Source organism: Elephantulus edwardii, unplaced genomic scaffold, assembly GCF_000299155.1.
Source record: "Elephantulus edwardii isolate Elephantulus edwardi_28Jun2011 unplaced genomic scaffold, EleEdw1.0 scaffold00019, whole genome shotgun sequence".
Classification (NCBI taxonomy): Eukaryota; Metazoa; Chordata; class Mammalia; order Macroscelidea; family Macroscelididae; genus Elephantulus; species Elephantulus edwardii.
In genome coordinates this window covers 16,608,937-16,625,952 of record NW_006399769.1, presented here as the reverse complement: position 1 = coordinate 16,625,952, position 17,016 = coordinate 16,608,937, and the positions used below count along the sequence as shown (strand labels likewise).

At 43.1% G+C, this 17,016-nt stretch overlaps 1 pseudogene; it reads left to right on the top strand.

Annotated features, from left to right (window-relative positions):
* The first annotated feature begins 3,101 nt into the window (after window positions 1-3,101).
* LOC102867092 lies at window positions 3,102-15,920 on the top strand (annotated as a pseudogene).
* Window positions 15,921-17,016: the final 1,096 nt, after the last annotated feature.

Sequence of the window (17,016 nt, the reverse complement as noted above, 5' to 3'; positions counted from 1 at the left end):
GGGGAAGGGCATTTTTAGCTCAATTCTCTTATCAACTGCATTCAACTGTAATTAAAGAAGTAATTGCTAAATGCCTGACTCTAGCCAGTGAAAAACAAAGACAGGCACCACCCAAATGGACCTTGTAGTGTATGTGTGTGGTGGACAAGTAGACAGAGAACTATCATACGACTGCACATCAAAAGGGCCTTAAGATTGTAGTTGTCAGTTGCTGTGGCATCTGCTCTGATTGCAGGCACAAAGTAAAGTAAATCACCTGGTTTTGTGCCGGTTTCACAGTCAGTGGGGTGCAAGGTCCATTATGTGTCTCCGGTGTATTCCAAGTGCCTTCCCACCTAGGATATTTAGTTACCATGGAATCAGGCAATGTTCTGTTGGAAGCCATAGTTCTCACTGGTTATTTTAAGAAATATATTACTGGCTCTTTCTTCTCAGTCTGCATTAGTCTGGAAGCTCCACAAAAACCTATTGACCATGGACGACCCTGTTATTTGAAATGCCAGTGGCATAGCTGCCAGCATCACAGCAGGCAAGCCCTACCTCCTCAGCACACTGAACTGACAGAGGAGGGGCCGTAACTCTCACAAGCCTGGACAAATACTCCACTTGACCATCATTAGTGTCAGAGACAGTGCGATTGGCACAGGACAGAGCAGAGTTTAGGGCTGTTGTACATAGGGTTGCTACAAGTCGCAAGTGACTCGATGGCACATAACAACAACAACAACAACAACAACAGTCACTAACTTGTTACCAGCAGTCAAGAAATCGAAAGATGTGTTGCTTTGGGAAAATCTACTGTCAAGCACCTCTCCAATGTGCTGAAGAGCAATAACGTCAGCGTAAAGACTAAAGTGCATCTGACTCAAGACATGATCTTTTAACAGCAAGTACTATGTGTCTGAAAATTGGACAGTGAATAAGGATAACAGAAGAATCAATGCCTTTGAGTGGGGATGTTGGAGAACAGTGCTGAGTATCCCATGGATTGCCTAAAGAACAAACAGATGCGTCTTGAAGAAGGTGTAACCAGAGTGCTCCTTGGAGGCAAGGATGAGGAGGCGTCTTCTCACGTACTTTGAGCATGTTAAGAGAGGCTATTCCTCAAAAAGGACACCAAGCTTGGAAAGGTGGAGGTGTGGAAAGCCAAATATCTAATTTAATATTCATAATAAACCAAATGCCATGTCAAGATAGGAGAGAGGCTGATACAAGTTGGAATTCACCCTGTAGCACTAAGGCAATCCTTAAATGTTTACAGGGTAGGCATTAAGGCAATCCTCAAGAGTCTACCTAATTCTTAGTTTGTATTTACGGAATCCCTCCCTCCTGAGATAAGCATAAGGTAAATAATACAGAAGAATTCGGTCTTATTTACAAAAGACTTCTCCAATCATTTGTTTTTATTTACTACTCTCTTGTGATTTTCCTTTGTTTACCTTCCTGATAATTCTCAATAAAAACCCAAAAGGCATAGCAAAGAGGCTTCAGCTCTCCCAGCTGTTAGCCCCCAGTCTTCACACTTTCTGGTCTGACTCCCATTCCTTCCTGCATGGCTCGTCTCTGTCTTTCCCTTCAGTCAATAACTTGGAGGGTCAGTGAAAGAGAGGAAGAACTCTACAAGATGGATAGACACAGTGACTGCAGCAGCTGGCTCATGTGTGCCAGAGATGATGAGAAAGACACAGGAGATGACAGGGTTCAGTGTCATTGTTCATGAGGTCACTCGAAGTTGTAGTGGACTTGACAACATATAACAACAGTCACTAAGAGTTAAGGTTTTGTATCTGTTTGTATTTTATATGTGTGCTCACTTAGTGTCATATCATTCCCCAAACATCTAAAAATTGGTCCCTGTATTAAGGATAGTAGCATTAGGCACCCCAAGCCCCCCAATCCCAGGTTTTATTGTCTGACAGCCTGATGCTCCTCATAGGTAGTGGCCTGCAGACTGAGCACTCCTCTCCAAATGAAAAGCTTTGCAAACAAATGGGAGTAAACGATAAAGCATAGTTTTTGCTGTTGTTTTGTTGTGTACCATAGAGTCAGAACAAACTTGTCGCTGACCCTCTGGCGGGTTTTGAAGGCAGTTAATCAAATGAGAGGAGATTGCTCTATGGCAAGATGGAGCAGCTGGTGGCCTCAGACCACGTGCCTTTGGGACTGCAGAGCTCCTTCTTGCCACTAGGCAAAATATAATCTGCTAACTGCAAATGATCATGGATAGCAACTAAATTTTCAGAGATTCTCTTCAAGGACGGGTTTTGTTTACCATGGATTGTGAAACTAACTTCACAACCCAATCCCATGAGATACTTCTAAGGACTGACAAGGGCTCAGACATTCAGTATACCATAGGAGGACCCTGGAGCTGCCCTCACCTTATACTGCCTTCATCCACAGCGCAAAGCAGGGCCTCCCGCCCCCCCCCCCCCCCCCCCCGTCAGCCCTGAGGGGCTGGTTTCCATGTCCTTCACTGGGTCAGACAAATGTTAAAAGTGGTGATTCAAATGCGAAAAGGGCTGCTGCTGCTAACCAAAAGGTCAGCAGTTCCAGTCCACCCACAGGCACCTCATTTTCCTTCAGCTCTACTTCTGAAAGATCGGTCTTTGGAAACCTTGTCAAGCACAGTTCTCCTCTGACACACACGGGTCACCTTTAGTCAGAATTGTACCAACTGCCTTCCACTCCCACCTCCAACCTATCTCCCAGTTCATTCGGAGATGCGGGTCTCTTGACCCTCCAAAGCAAGTGAAAAAGAACTGGGCAGATGCACGATCATCCTGCCCAGAGGACCACGGGCCGTTCCTTTGACTCTGGGATCCATAGTGTCCTTCTTGAGGAACTTGAGATTCTGTTACCTGGTTAGCAGCCTTCCTCTCAAGCTGGCTGGAGGTCAGAGCCCTGTGAACTGTGTAGTACCAGAGAGGGGAGGGGAGGAGCCGCACTCAGACACTCCATCTGCCTGCTCTACTTCATCCGGTGTTCAGCTGCACTGTGGGCAGGACCAGCTCCAAGTGAGGACCCTTGTCTTCACAAAATCAAAGAACAGACTCCTCAGTAAGTAGGAAACAGAGGCGCAGTGAAAGTACAAGGTACGCATGACGGGTAAGAGGGGCAGAGAGGATAGATTTGGAGGAAGGGCTTTGAATAAGAATATGATGATGGTATGATCTTTTTCAAAATAGTTTTTTATACAGAGAGGACAGAAACTAGGCAGATAAGGACTGCTATGTGGCTCTTGTTCAAGGGATGTTTTCACTCTTTCCAGTTAAAAACAGACATGAATCAAGCGAGTTAAGCAATTTCATCTTTTCTCCAGTGACAGATCTGATTTCACAAGACACAGGGGTGATTGTCCTTCATCTGAAAGGCTGCATAGAGCTTGCCACGGCCCATAGTCTACTCGTTCTTTTTGTTTGGCCTTGTTTTATATTAAATGACCCTGACACTTTCCCCCCCCCCTTCACCTCTGCCCGTCACCCTAGATATTTTAAATAGAATGGCCTAAACCTACATTGTAGACTAAAGAAAACTAGAAACTCTGAATCAACTGAGTGAAGCCACCTTCAGGTGATGGGGTCAGGATTAGTTGCCTGATCAGGCCCTGTGGCTCTCAAGTCCACCCAAGCCAATCCCTGTATTTTTCAGGTGAAGAAGCTGAAGCCTCGCCTCTGGCTCCAAGTCACCCAGCAAATCTGTAAAACCCCAGAAACTACATTCCTTGCCTTTTCAAGATGCCAAAAGCAATGGCCGGTATCTGTATTCTGAGCTTGTAAAAGAAAAAATAAATTCAAACTTTGTAAGTGAAATTATTCAGAATGAAAAGAGAGAAAGGATTTCTCTAATAGGATGAGTGGACCATTTTAACAGGGAGTAGCTCTGGTGGCCTAATGGTAAGAAGCTGAGCTACAGTCTTGAAGGCACACAGTTTGAATCCACCAGCTTCTCTGTGAGAGATGGGTGAGCAATCTTCTCACATGCTCTAGAAGACATTCAGCTGTTATGTTTTTAAGTGGTGGGAAGTCATAGATGACTCATAACAACCCTGTGAACAAAAGACCTGGACACTTGTATAACTTTCATCATTTCTCTAAGTTCATAGAGTTTCCAGAGACAAACTGTTTCAGAAGTGGGTGCCACTCCTGCTTTCAAGCCTGTTTTAATCTGGAAGCTCCACCAAACACTGTCCACCATGGGTATAAATATTATCGCATTTGACACATTAGTGTCACAGTGTTTAGCATCACAGCAACCAGAGTTACCTCTGTACAGCAAATTAACAGACCTGTGCTATAGCACTTAGAAAAATGCTTGACCAAAAGCAATTAAAACAAGGCCTGAGGGCCACAGATTAAGATCACTCAACTTTGGCTCTGAGGATAAATTATGGGTCTGTTCTAACTCGACAGTACATAGCAACAACAGTCTATCTTGACTCTGCTCAAAAGATTTGTATGTATCTTAACGATAAGAGAAAATAACTTTTTTTTTTTTCTTAAAGTCTGGAAATAAATAAGGGGTAGAGACCAGTCTTTGCAATGGGATATTATACTTGGAAATGTGAAGAGTCAATGAAGAAGATAAAAAGCCAGGATGGTGACTTTATCTCACATACTTTGGGAAGGTTGTCATGAGGGGCCAATACCTAGAGAAAGACATCATGCTTGGAAATGCTGAATGTCGGTGAAGAAAAGGAGACCCTCAATGAGATTGATTGACACAGTGACTGCAACAATGGGCTTCAGCACGGCAGAGACAAAGTGAAGGGAAAGCTGAGGAAGAACAGGAGCTTAACAACAGTTTAATCAGTAAGAATTTTGTTTCTGAATGATCAGTTACTATTATGTGGCATCGAACTGATTATGAATCATAGCTATATATGAACAATGGCTCTGAGCTTTGACCTCTCCTGAGCCAACCTCACCATTTCTGATACGCCTGACCCCATTGCTGCAGTTATTTGTCAATCAATCTATCTTCCTCTTCTGCACTGACCCTCTACCTTTCCAAGCAAGATGTACTTCTCCAAGGACTGGTCCCTCCTAGCAAAACGCCCAAAGTATGTGAGACAGAGCTTTGAAATCCTGGCCTCCAAGGAGCAAACTGGTTTCCCTCTCTCCAGGAAGGACCTATTTGTTCTCTTGGCAGTTCAGGGTATCTTCAATACTCTTCTCCTGAACCACAACTCAAAGACATTGATACTGCTTCTCTCATCTTTATTTGTTGTCCAGCTCTCAGATGCATAGCAAGCCACTGAGAAGACCATGGCACCTTGGTCTCTAGACTGATATCATTGCTCTTTAGCACTCTGGAGAGATCTTTACTGCAGAATTTCCCAACACAACTCGTCTTTTGATTTCCTCACTGCTGGTGCCAAAAGTGTTGATTGTGGACCCAAGCAAGATTAATTAACAACCTCAATCCTTTCTCCATCTATCATAATCTTTCCTATTGGCCCAGTGGTGAGGATCTTTGTCTTCTTGATGTTGAGATGCAATATATATTGAAGGTTGCAGTCTTGGACACGCGACAAACACTTCCAGTCCTCCTCAATTTTGATAAGCAAAGTCGTATCATCCGTATAACACAAATTGTTGATTAATCTTCCTTCTGATGTCAAATTCTTCTTCCTGAAGTCCAAGAGAACAAATAGGTCCTTCCTGGAGAGAGGGAAACCAGTTTGCTCCTTGGAGGCCAGGATTTCAAAGCTCTGTCTCACATACTTTGGGCGTTTTGCTAGGAGGGACCAGTCCTTGGAGAAGTACATCTTGCTTGGAAAGGTAGAGGGTCAGTGCAGAAGAGGAAGATAGATTGATTGACAAATAACTGCAGCAATGGGGTCAGGCGTATCAGAAATGGTGAGGTTGGCTCAGGAGAGGTCAAAGCTCAGAGCCATTGTTCATATATAGCTATGATTCATAATCAGTTCGATGCCACATAATAGTAACTGATCATTCAGAAACAAAATTCTGACTTCATACAGATTTAAAAGATATGTAGAAAGGATATATCTCTGATGCACTCCTTTCTTGATTTTGAACTATGCAGTAAGTAATCAGTAGGGACTATTAATTCAATTATTCATTTATGAGCCAAGGAATGAGAAAATGGGGAGGAGGGGGTGTCTGGCCTTGTTAGAGGAAAACAAGAGGTGGGTGGCACCTTTAAAGTCTTACCTGAAAGCTGCTTTTCTGAAAAATCAAGGGATAGCTTTGCCTTACTATTTTACAGTATCACAGGTTTCAAGTAAAAGCCAACATAGCCAAGCTCTAATCTTTTTTTCTGAATGTGTTGGACTTTCTCCCAACTTTTCATCTTCTCAGCACGTCACATTTGGTAAATGAAGGGAAATCAGGGCAGATGACTTCTTTCCTGTGGCCATTCACAAAGTTATTATCTGAGGGCAAACTGCAAGGCTCCCAACACCTCCTGTTAACAGTAAATAGAACACCTCGCTCTCCCCTACAGAGCAGAACTCTGTACTAATTAATGAGGCTGACTATTTATAAGGAACCTGGCAAGACTGGTGTTACCACTGCTATCAGCTTGAAGTGAAGAAAGGTCACTGGGCTGGGCTGAGGGCCAATCTACTCTTTAATGCGACAGACAGAGACACTGTGGAGGTTCCCATAAGCGTGAGCTCTTGATGTGCCACGTCAACATCACTTGGTCACTTACTCTCATCCACTGCTACTGAGTCAATTCCAAATCACAACAGCCCTTCCTTGGGTTTCTGCAGCTGTATATCTTTATAGAGGGGAACTTCTTATAGTCGCTGGTAGATATGAGTTACTGACCTTCCTGTTTGTTGTTGTTGCTGTTGTTGCTAAGTGCCGTAGAGTCATAGACAGCTCATAGCCACCGTATGAATGAAAGACCTGAGCACTGTTCATAGAGTTTCCAGAGGTAAGCCATTTCGGAAAATGATCTTTCTGTTAGCAAACCAATTAAGCACTCCTGAGGAACTTGTGGTTGTTGTGTACTGTCAAGTAGGAACGAACCCATACTTGACTCTCCAGTGGGTTTTCAGGAACAATGAATCACATGGGAAGTGATTGCCCATCTTTCTCCAACAGAGCAGCTAGAGGACTTGAACCATGTACCTTTGGGTTGGGGTAGTGCACTTCTTTACCACTAAGCCACCAGAGCTCCCTACAGAACTTTTTAGAAATGAAAATTGTGCAGACTCTCCTAAAATCTAAAGAATTAGAAACTCTGAGGGAAAACTCTGGGACTTCAGTTTTAAAAAGCCCACTGGCGAGTCTATGCACACAGAAATCCTAGAACCTCTGCTCTTGGGAGCTTCTAGGGTTTGGAAGAAAATGAGACCACCAGTGATTTTCTTCTTCAAGGCTGGCAATTCCCTAACTGACCTAATCTTGATAAATACCAGAAACCTCTTTTAAAAACTGATATTCTGACCCCTATTCTAGGAGACTCAGAAGCATAAGAGGGGAAAATATTTGGGAAAACCCAGCTCAAATTCTAAAGCTACCCCTTAAAGAATATGGTCCACTCCTCCATCCTCAGTTGACATAAATTATTCTAGAGTTTTAGGAACTCCTGGCTTACTTATTATAACCATCTCAGCTCAATACTATCAACATCATTCAGGAAATCAAGATTTCTTGGAAGTGTATGTAGCATAACATATTACATGCTGGGCTGTCAAGTCCACTAGGAGGAAGATGGGCAGCCCCTCTCCAAAAAAAATTCACAGCCTCAGAAAACTGATCGGGCTTGCCATGAATAGGAATTGACACAACAACAGAGGTATTGTTTGGGTTTGTATTAATTTTTAAGTCTGGGAGAGAATGCAAAGCATAGATAGATAGATAGATAGATAGATAGATAGATAGATAGATAGATAGATATAGAGATAGATATAGATATAGATTTCTGTTTCTGATCATTTTTTAACTGTTATCTACATGTATCAGTATATCAGGTGAAGAGCAACATGGAGACTCCTGAAAACAAAGCTTTCAGGTAGAATTTCAGCATTCAGGTAGATAGACTGTCAACAAACTAAGAATGTAGAAGGAGAAAGAAAAGGGGAGAGAAGGAAAAAGAAAGGGAGAGGAGAAAGAGAGAAAGAGGGATGAGAGAACAACAGAGAGAGAGAGGAGAGGGAGAGAGGGAGAGTGAGAGAAGGAGAGAGGGAGAGGGAGAAGAAGAGAGAGAGAAAGAGAAGGAGAGAGAAGGAGAGGAAGAAGAAGAGAGAGAAGAAGATGAAGAGAGGGAGGAGAGAGAGAGAAGGAAAGGGGAGAAGGAGAGAGAAGGAAAGGGAGAGGGAAAGAAGGGAAGGAGAAAAAGAGTGGGAGAGAGAGAAAAAGAGGGAGAGGGAGAGGAGAGGTAAAGAGGGAGATGGAGAAAGAGAGGGAGAAGGAGAGAGAGGAGAGAGGAGGGGGAAGGGAAAGGAGAGAGTGAGAGAGGGAGAGGAGCAAGATGATAAAGAAAGGGGGATGGGAAGAGAAGCTGGGGCTTCATGGAAACTAATAAAGGGTTGTTCCATGGAAGGGAGCCCAGCTTGGTGGTTAAGCACATGGGTTTTGAGGCTGCTTTTATCTCAGTTCAATCACCTTCTCTAATAGCTTGTTGTTGTTGTTAAGTGCTGTCAAGTCGGTGCTTGGGTATCTTTCATTGTCTCTCCAGGTTCATAGGGTTTCCGGAGGCAAGCTATTACAGAAGTGGATGCCACACTCCTCCTTCCAAGCTTGTTTTTTGGTTTTTTGTTTTGTTTTGTTTTGTTTTTCAAGCTTGTTTTAATCGGGAGCTCCACCCCACTCTCTGTCTGCATTGGGTGCCAACCATTAGTGCATTTGACACATCCGTGTCACAGTGTTCAGCCTCACAGCAACCACAAGTGATCCCAGTACTGCAACTTGTACACTAGGGCTATACGACCTAGAGGAATGTCTGAACAAAAACAATGAAAGACAAATGAATGGAATTCCAAAATCTCTGTACATGTTTATTGAAATTAGTAATAATAAGAACAAAAATGTAATAAAATAAAATAAAAGTATTAGGAAACATTTAATGGGGACCTGGAAAGGCAAAGTAGTGGTGGGCACAGATCCATGGTGATTAATTTTATAAGACACAATGTATGGGAATGATTTATGGAACTTGATTTAAATAGAGGAATGTATGAAATACTATATATATAAATGAAATACAATGTATATGAATTTTGAATGCAAACCAATATAAAATAAAGCTGTCATTACTCACAAAAAAAAAACAACAATGAAAGACAGGCCCAAGGGCCGTGGATTAAAAGTCATCCACCTTTGGCTTGGAAGCATTGCCTTCTGTCCACTGGGCCAGCTGATCTCTCTCTCTATGTTGATATTATTGTCTGTTGAGTCGCAGGCAACTCACAGCAACCCTATGAAGGAGAGTCCTCAATGCTTTGGTGCCTTTCATCCTCTCTCCAGGTTCATAGGGTTTCCGGAGGCAAGCTATTATGGAAGTGGATGCCACTCTCACTGTCCCATCTATAAGTGAGATAATAATAGTACATCCTCAACACAATGGGGGAAGCAAATGCTGTGAGAGAGTTGGTGTTTCTCAGGCTTCATCAGCAGATGTGGCCACTCTGAAAGCAAGGAGCTCTCGGCCAGTGCACACTAGAGTGAGTCTCAACACCTCCTTTGGGCAAAAGTGGCCCTTTTTCTCTCCACATGATTGGTCACCTTAGTCAAAAGACAGTTGTACCTTTTTAGATTCTTCTTGTAATGAAGAGCTCTGTTCCTGACTTCCTTCAAAGTCAGACTCTTCTTGTCCTGAAGGAAAATGAAGAGAGATAGCTGGGTCAAAGACCCTTCCTCTGGATAACAGGCCCAGCAGTCCACATGACCACACAAGGTGGCCATGCATCCCTTTGGCTGTGGACTAATCTCAGCTGCACTTTCAGCCTGTCGCCTTCGCTGGAATGAAATGGTTCATTCCAAGGGCTCTGTCTGCATCTCTGGTTGTTCTAAGTTTGATTTCTTCTTCCCCACCTCCACTCATAATTCCAGTCAAAACACAAGACAGGTTCATTAGAAAGGAGACAGGGCTAACAAGCATCTGAAATTCTCTTGGAAATATCAAGTCAGTGTTCTGAAACAGAGCAGGTAAGGTATTAATTGGCTATCTACACCAGTGGCCCTCAAAGTTAAGCATCTCATAAAGGGGATTACTATACCACAGACTGCTGGGCTCACCCCAGAATTTCTGATTTGTTAGGAGTGCAGTAAAGGCTGAGAGTCCAGATTTCTAACAATTTCCCGAGAGAAGCAGATGCTACAGGTCTAGGAATGACTTTTTGAGGACCACTGCTCTACATTTTGGAGATAGAAATGTATCAGACATTATATAGTATCAGTGAACAACCACATCGAAAGACACTCTTTCTCAAGGCCTAACTGCAATGAAGGCTAAGGAGAAGCATAAAATAAGCTTTAGACTCACCTGTGCTCAGGATTCGGTTTATCGCTATGAGCATGATGATCACTCCATACTTTTTTTTTCATTTATAGGGAACAATAGAATACAGGATCATCAGAGAACTTTGAATTGACTCATTGATCCATTCCACCTTTGTGAGAAGTTTTCAATATCAGAATTAGAGAGTCGGGGATGATGTGTCTAGATCTACACACAAAGCTCAGCAGGAGATTGAAACACCACTCTGCTCTCCCCTCATATAACTTTGAAATACTAACTTAATTCAGTTCTTTGTTTGCTTTATAATCAAAGGTCCTACGATAGTAAGATATGAAAGAGTTCTATGTTAGAATTATGGTTAAAATCAGCCACAATTTTAGGAGAAAGTGAGGTAGCAGGGTAGTGGGAAGACATGTTTCAGATAGTCTATCAAAATCACTTCAGAATAAGGATTGTGGGGAGTGTCGGGTATGTGGTTTTGTGTCCTTCCATCCTGAGTATCAAAAGGGTTGCAGATTGCAAGAAAGAAAAATAAAAGTGAGAAATAGTTCCTGAGGATCCCAGGGGGAAATTGGCAGAAACATTAATGACTTGACTCTGACCAGCCTTATGTTCCCTATTTAAACACTAGAGCCTCCTCTCTCCCTCATGCGCTGTCCCAGTTCTCTTCCAGTCCCTAGGAAGGCATGCTTTCTGGGTAGGTCATTCCGCAAGGAGGTTGGGTGATTTATTTCTGGGAGGATGTGGTACAGGTCCACGGAGGGAGAAGACAGATAGTGCATCCTCAGATAGAAATAAGTGCCCTGAAATTTGAGATACCCTTTGCTAATTCCCATGGAGACTGGTGTCTGGTAGCTGAGGACAAGGCCATAAACACGGTGGCATCTGTCTGTTTCTGACCTGCAGGCAGTGACTAGGGAATACTTTCTCCCTGGAGCAGCCTGCGTGGGCTGTTTTGGAAAAGGAAACCTTGACTGAAAAGGAGGATTTCTACTTAGAGGCTCAAATGTTTCTGGATGAGCTCAGCGCTGAGGCAGAGAAACGTTCTCAAAAAGGAAGACTGAGGAAAGGGGTAAAGTTAGGGGCCTGAAAACACAGAAGATTGAGATCTATACGAATAGAGGCTTTTGGACATATCAGAGAAATGAATGTGGAGCTCTGCCCAAACCAGGCGCTATGCTATTTAGTCTCCAGTACAGCCAGGTGAAGGAAGGCTCACTGCTCCTGTTACCACCGGTACAGACACAAATCCCGATCCCAGTCATTTGTCTGAGGTCACCCAGCTGGTAGTGACAGAGCCAGGATCTTCCTGGCTGTGTGATCTTCTGAGCTGTGGGGAGGGGAGCAACAGTAGAGCCTATATTTTGCATCTATGCACCATAAAAGCCTTAGGTGAGGCATTAGTAAGAAACAAATGTCCTCAGTAAGCTAAAGAATATCCTCTGGAGATTGATCTGCAATGTCACCTGGCCTTAAAGTGGGGAAGGTGCCGTTGCAATCAATCCAGGAGCAGCCTAGACAAAGAGGCATCGGGGTGCAGCCTGGGAGTAACAGAAAAGAGAAAGCCTACTTTTACACACACACACACACACACACACACACAGATTACATGAAAATCTGAGGACTTCTTTGGCTCTGATACTCAAGGTGCTAATGCTCTGATATCTAATGGCACTCAGTGAGGTGGCTGTTAGACCTACCTGCCTCTGCCCCTGAGCCCCCTCCAATATAAATGCCAGCGCTTATTCTGTTTACTTGGAAGAGGAGAAGAAAGACAATCTGACTGCCGAGGAAGAAGAAAATAATAAGGTCTGCCCTCCATGGGCCTGTGTGTCTGCCTTTCATGGGCCTGTCAGGCAGGAAGTACAAGGCTGCTGTGTGTCCTCATCTGTGGAGAGTGGCTCTGACCTGTTGCTGAGTGAAGGGTTCCCACTACCCCCTTGATTGCCAGCCATGGATGGAATGATCAAGGCAAACCCAAATCCCAGTCTTGACTGTGTCTTTGTTTATGTGGACCCTAACATCTGCAAGTGATTCACTGTAAAAAAATGAGCTGACTGGTGGGCTCCTGTGCGTACATGTCTGTAATCTCTGAAACACTCCCTTCCCCTAAAACTGAAGACAGACCCCCCATTTCTGTAGCAGCAAGCTTAGCTTCCCAATTGCAATGGGGCACATCAGACGCTCATGGGATGATGTTTGTGATAAGCCTTGCTGATATTGTTCCTCAACTCATCTCTACTCAGAAAACTATATCTGGATACAAGGATAGTATTTCTCTTAGTCTAAATCATATTCATCCTTCAAGGATAAATTCATAACTCGTTCTGATAAAAGTAATAGCAGACCAGTTACAAGAATTACAGAGTCCACAATGTCCCTAACATTTGATTTACTGTATAATTCCAACATCAGCAGTCCCTCCTTCCTTCAGTTCCCTCACTCCTCTATGTCCTTCAGGTTCGGTGATTTGCTGGAATGTATCTCAGAGACTTACATCCATGAGGGCAAGAGAGACTGGTGAGCATTGTATGCTATCTGTTGCAACGTAGCTGGAAAGTGAGCGTCTCAAAGAGAGCCAGTCCTGAGGTTCCAGGAGTTTATATAAGCCTCTAGAGTGGCCTGGCAAGAAGCTGTGCTGCAATCCCAAAGGCACATGATTCAAATCCACAAGCTGCTCCATGGAAGAAGGAAGGGCAATCTCCTCCATACGATTTACTGACTCTGAAAACCTGCTAGAGGGCCAGCTAAGGTTTGGTTCCTGCTTGATGGTATACAAGTAGGGTGGGGCTTGTATCTCATCCTAATCCTCTCTCCCTAATACAATCAATACTTTAGAACAAAATGAATAGTTAATCAATGACTAGGAAGGCATCTTTTCTCTTTTTTAAATTTTTATTTATTTTAATAAATATTTACAGAGACTTTGGATTTCCATTCATTCATTGCTGCACTTTTCTCACTGTCCACCCCTCCCCACCAGTTCGCTCCTGTCTTTGAAAAGAAAAAAGGGGGGAAATTTCCTTCATTGGTATACAATTCCTCCATTCCCCACCCCCCAGCCCCCGTAGGAAGGCATTTTAATAAACCTTTGACACCACAAGGACTAGCTGAAGTTACATCATTCATGAAACCTCTCAGCCCACAGAGCTCTCTGCCTCCTGTAAATTCTTTGCCTTCACCATTTCTCTAACTTACTGAACTTTTTCCTGACCCCTACTCTCGTGTACAGGTTTGGAAGCAGGAGCGGCATCCACTTCCTAAATAACATGCCTCCGGAAACTCTATGAACTTTGATAAATGTGGATAGTTGTAGAGGGGCTTCAGGCCTTTTGTTCATAGGGTCGCTATGAGTCATGCTCAACTCGAAGGCAATCAACAACAACAACAACAACAACAACGCTCATGTCAAGGAGCCCTGGTGGTGCAGTGGTGACGTGTTCAGTTGCTAACCAAAAAGTTGGTGATTCAAACCCCTCCAGACACTCTGAGATTTTCTCCATAAAGATCACAGCCTCAGAAACTCCATGAGAAGTTCTCCTCTGTCCGTCAGAGCACTCTGCGTCAGAAATAGCTTCCATGCCAATAATCATGAAAATTACCCATTCTGTTGTTATGAAGGAACCAACTCCATGGCGGCTACCAAGGCTAACAACATCCCAACAAGAATACTTGGCTTCTTAAACGTGTCTGTCCTGGTGATTATGATATTGCAAGACTTTGTACATCACACTAAAGCCCTGTGCCTTCTTCCCAATCTGTTGAGCTTCAACCCATTGTTACAGTTACTACGTCAATCCTCCTCATTGAGAGTCTCCCTCTCTTTCACTGACCTTCTGCTTTTCCAAGCACGATGTCTCTGTCCAAGTATTGGCCTTCTTGAAAACATGCTCAAAGAATACAAGAAGAACTCATCATACCTGCTTCTAAGAAGTATTCCCGGCTGCATTTCTTCCAAAGCAGACTTGTTTGTTCCTTTAGAACTCCGTGATAGATTCAGTACTCTTCTTCAACACCACATTCAAAGACATCAATTTTACAGGCATCTTTAGTCACTGTTCAGCTTTCACGTGTGCATGAAGCAAATGAAAATACCGTGGCTTCTGACAGATGATTTCAGTCTTTTAAAGTGACATCCTTGCTCTTTAGTACGTTAAAGAAGTCATTCGCTTGTTGTGAAGGAGTGCCAGTGGCTTCTCATTCTCCAACTCAGCAGCCAGCCCTCTTAGGAGCCTCAACTAAGCGCGGTGAGCTCATAGGAGCATGGAACAGTTTCCCTGGGGGGAAATGGTTGAAGCTGATCACATGAGGAAGCCCTGGAAGCCAATTTGGCAAGTATGGATGAATTGTAGAAGTGTTCTTCATCAAAGATAGATAAATCAACAAATCAAGAAGAGTTGTATTTGTCACCTTTGAAAGCCCAGCAGATGTCAAAGATGCAGCCAGAGATATGAATGGAAAGTCCTTAGATAGAAAGGCCATCCAGATGGAACAAGTCATTAAACCAACATTAGAAAATGGTAGACGTGGACCCCCTCCACCTCCAAGAAGCAGAAGTCCTCAAAGAGGTCTTCGAGGTAGAAGAGGAGGAAGTGGAAGAACCAGGGCCCCCCTCCCCTCACATAGAGGCAGATGGATGATGGTGGCTGTTCTATGAAATTTAATATGAATTCTTCTAGGGGACCATTGCCAGTGAAAAGGGGACCACCAACACGAAGTGGAGGGTCTCCTCCTAAAAGATGAGCCCCTTCAGGACTAGTTCGAACCAGCAGTGGGATGGGTAAAAGACATGATTATGGAGGTCCACCATGAAGGGAACCCTTGCCTTCTCGTAGAGAGGTTTATCTATATTCTACTTAAAATGGTTACTCAAGCAGAAATTACTCCAATTTTCAGGATGCAAGAGATTATACACCACCACCAAGAGATTGTACATGACCTGATTATGGGCATTCCCAGTTCACGTGATGCTCGTCATCCAGAGGTTATGGTGATAAGAGTTGGCTATGGTCTTAATCGTGATTAATCCCAACATGGAGGGTCCCGTGGAGATGCCCGTAAGAGTGATGGTAATTCAGGTAACTCCATCTTCATGAGGGCTCCCCACCTTCCAGGGGAGCAGCCTTTGTGATGATTATAGCAGCTCACATGATAGACATGGTGGAAGTTGGGACAGTTACTCAAGCAGCCAAAATGATCTCTACTCAAGTGGCCGTGATCAGGTTGGAGGACAAGAACGAGGTCTTCCTCCTCCTGCGGAAAGGGGTCCCCTCCTCTGCGTGCTTCCGACAGCAGTTCAAGCCATGGAGCACCAGGGTGGTGGCCACTAAGGAAGCTGGTCTGATAGATGGCGAGGCAGAAGAGCTACTAAACACAAACAAAACTTTGAACCAAAATCCTTGTTCAAAGAAACAAAGAAAAGGTGGAACCTATTCTTACTGCCCAAGGACTACTGGAAGGAAAAATGTGTTACTTTTTAAAATACCCTGTTAAATTCTCCTCCATAATTTTTATACTCCTGTGGGGAAAAGCAGTAAAATAGTGTTTAGCCTTGTTTGCTTTTATGACTTAGCTTTCAACAAGCAAATGTTAAATGTGTAAGACTTGTATACTAAAGTGGTAATTCTCTTTAATTGTCCTTCAAGGCCATTTTCTATTTGATTATCCCGGTAAGTGAGGCAAGTAATACTAAGATCTTCACAAACATCCAGTCATCTAAATAGGAGAGTGACTCATTCTGCCTATATGAACAAGCTAGACAGACAACAGAAAGGTGGGTGCATTTGCTACTCTTTAAGATTTTAGGGTGTCTGCAGACTGAAATCTCAATGTTCTCAGATCAAAAAGCCTGAAATCAGATGATTACATAAGCAAAATGTTATCCACTCAGTAACCCCCCAAAAGCACAGGGATAACGTTGGTCATATATTGCCTCTCTCACATTTCCTCAGGAATCTGCAAAACCTCCACTTTCCATTCCCTCATTATAAAACCATTTAAGTGAGTGTTAAACAACCTCAGAGTACAAAATAAAAATATTTGGCCAAAACAAACAGTCATTAGTACCATATTTGCCTAATGCAATACATCCTTTGACTTTTTTTTTCTTTTCTGCTGCTTCCATGAATATTATTTGTGAGCACAAGTAAAAATAAAACCCTTGACAATTTTAATGTTTTTTTCACTTATTATAATGTTATTAGGCTGGTTGTGAGCGGTTCTGTTTTCATGTTGAGATGTAATCTATACTACAGACTACAGTCTTTGAACTTCATCATTAAGTGCTTCTTTATATTTTTGCAAAATATTTTAGTTTCTACCCTCTGCATATTGCAAATTGTTGATGAATCTCCCTCCAATCCTGATGCTGCGTTCTTCTTCATATAGTCCAGCTTCTTGGACTATTTATTCAACATACAGATTTAATAGGTATGATGGACAGTTACAACTCTGGCACATATCTTTCCTGATTTTCTTAAATTTGTTATTAATTTCAATGAAAATTTACAGAGACTTTGGATTTCCATTCATTCATTGTTGCACTTTTCTCCCCTCCCAACCCTCTCCCCAAGTATA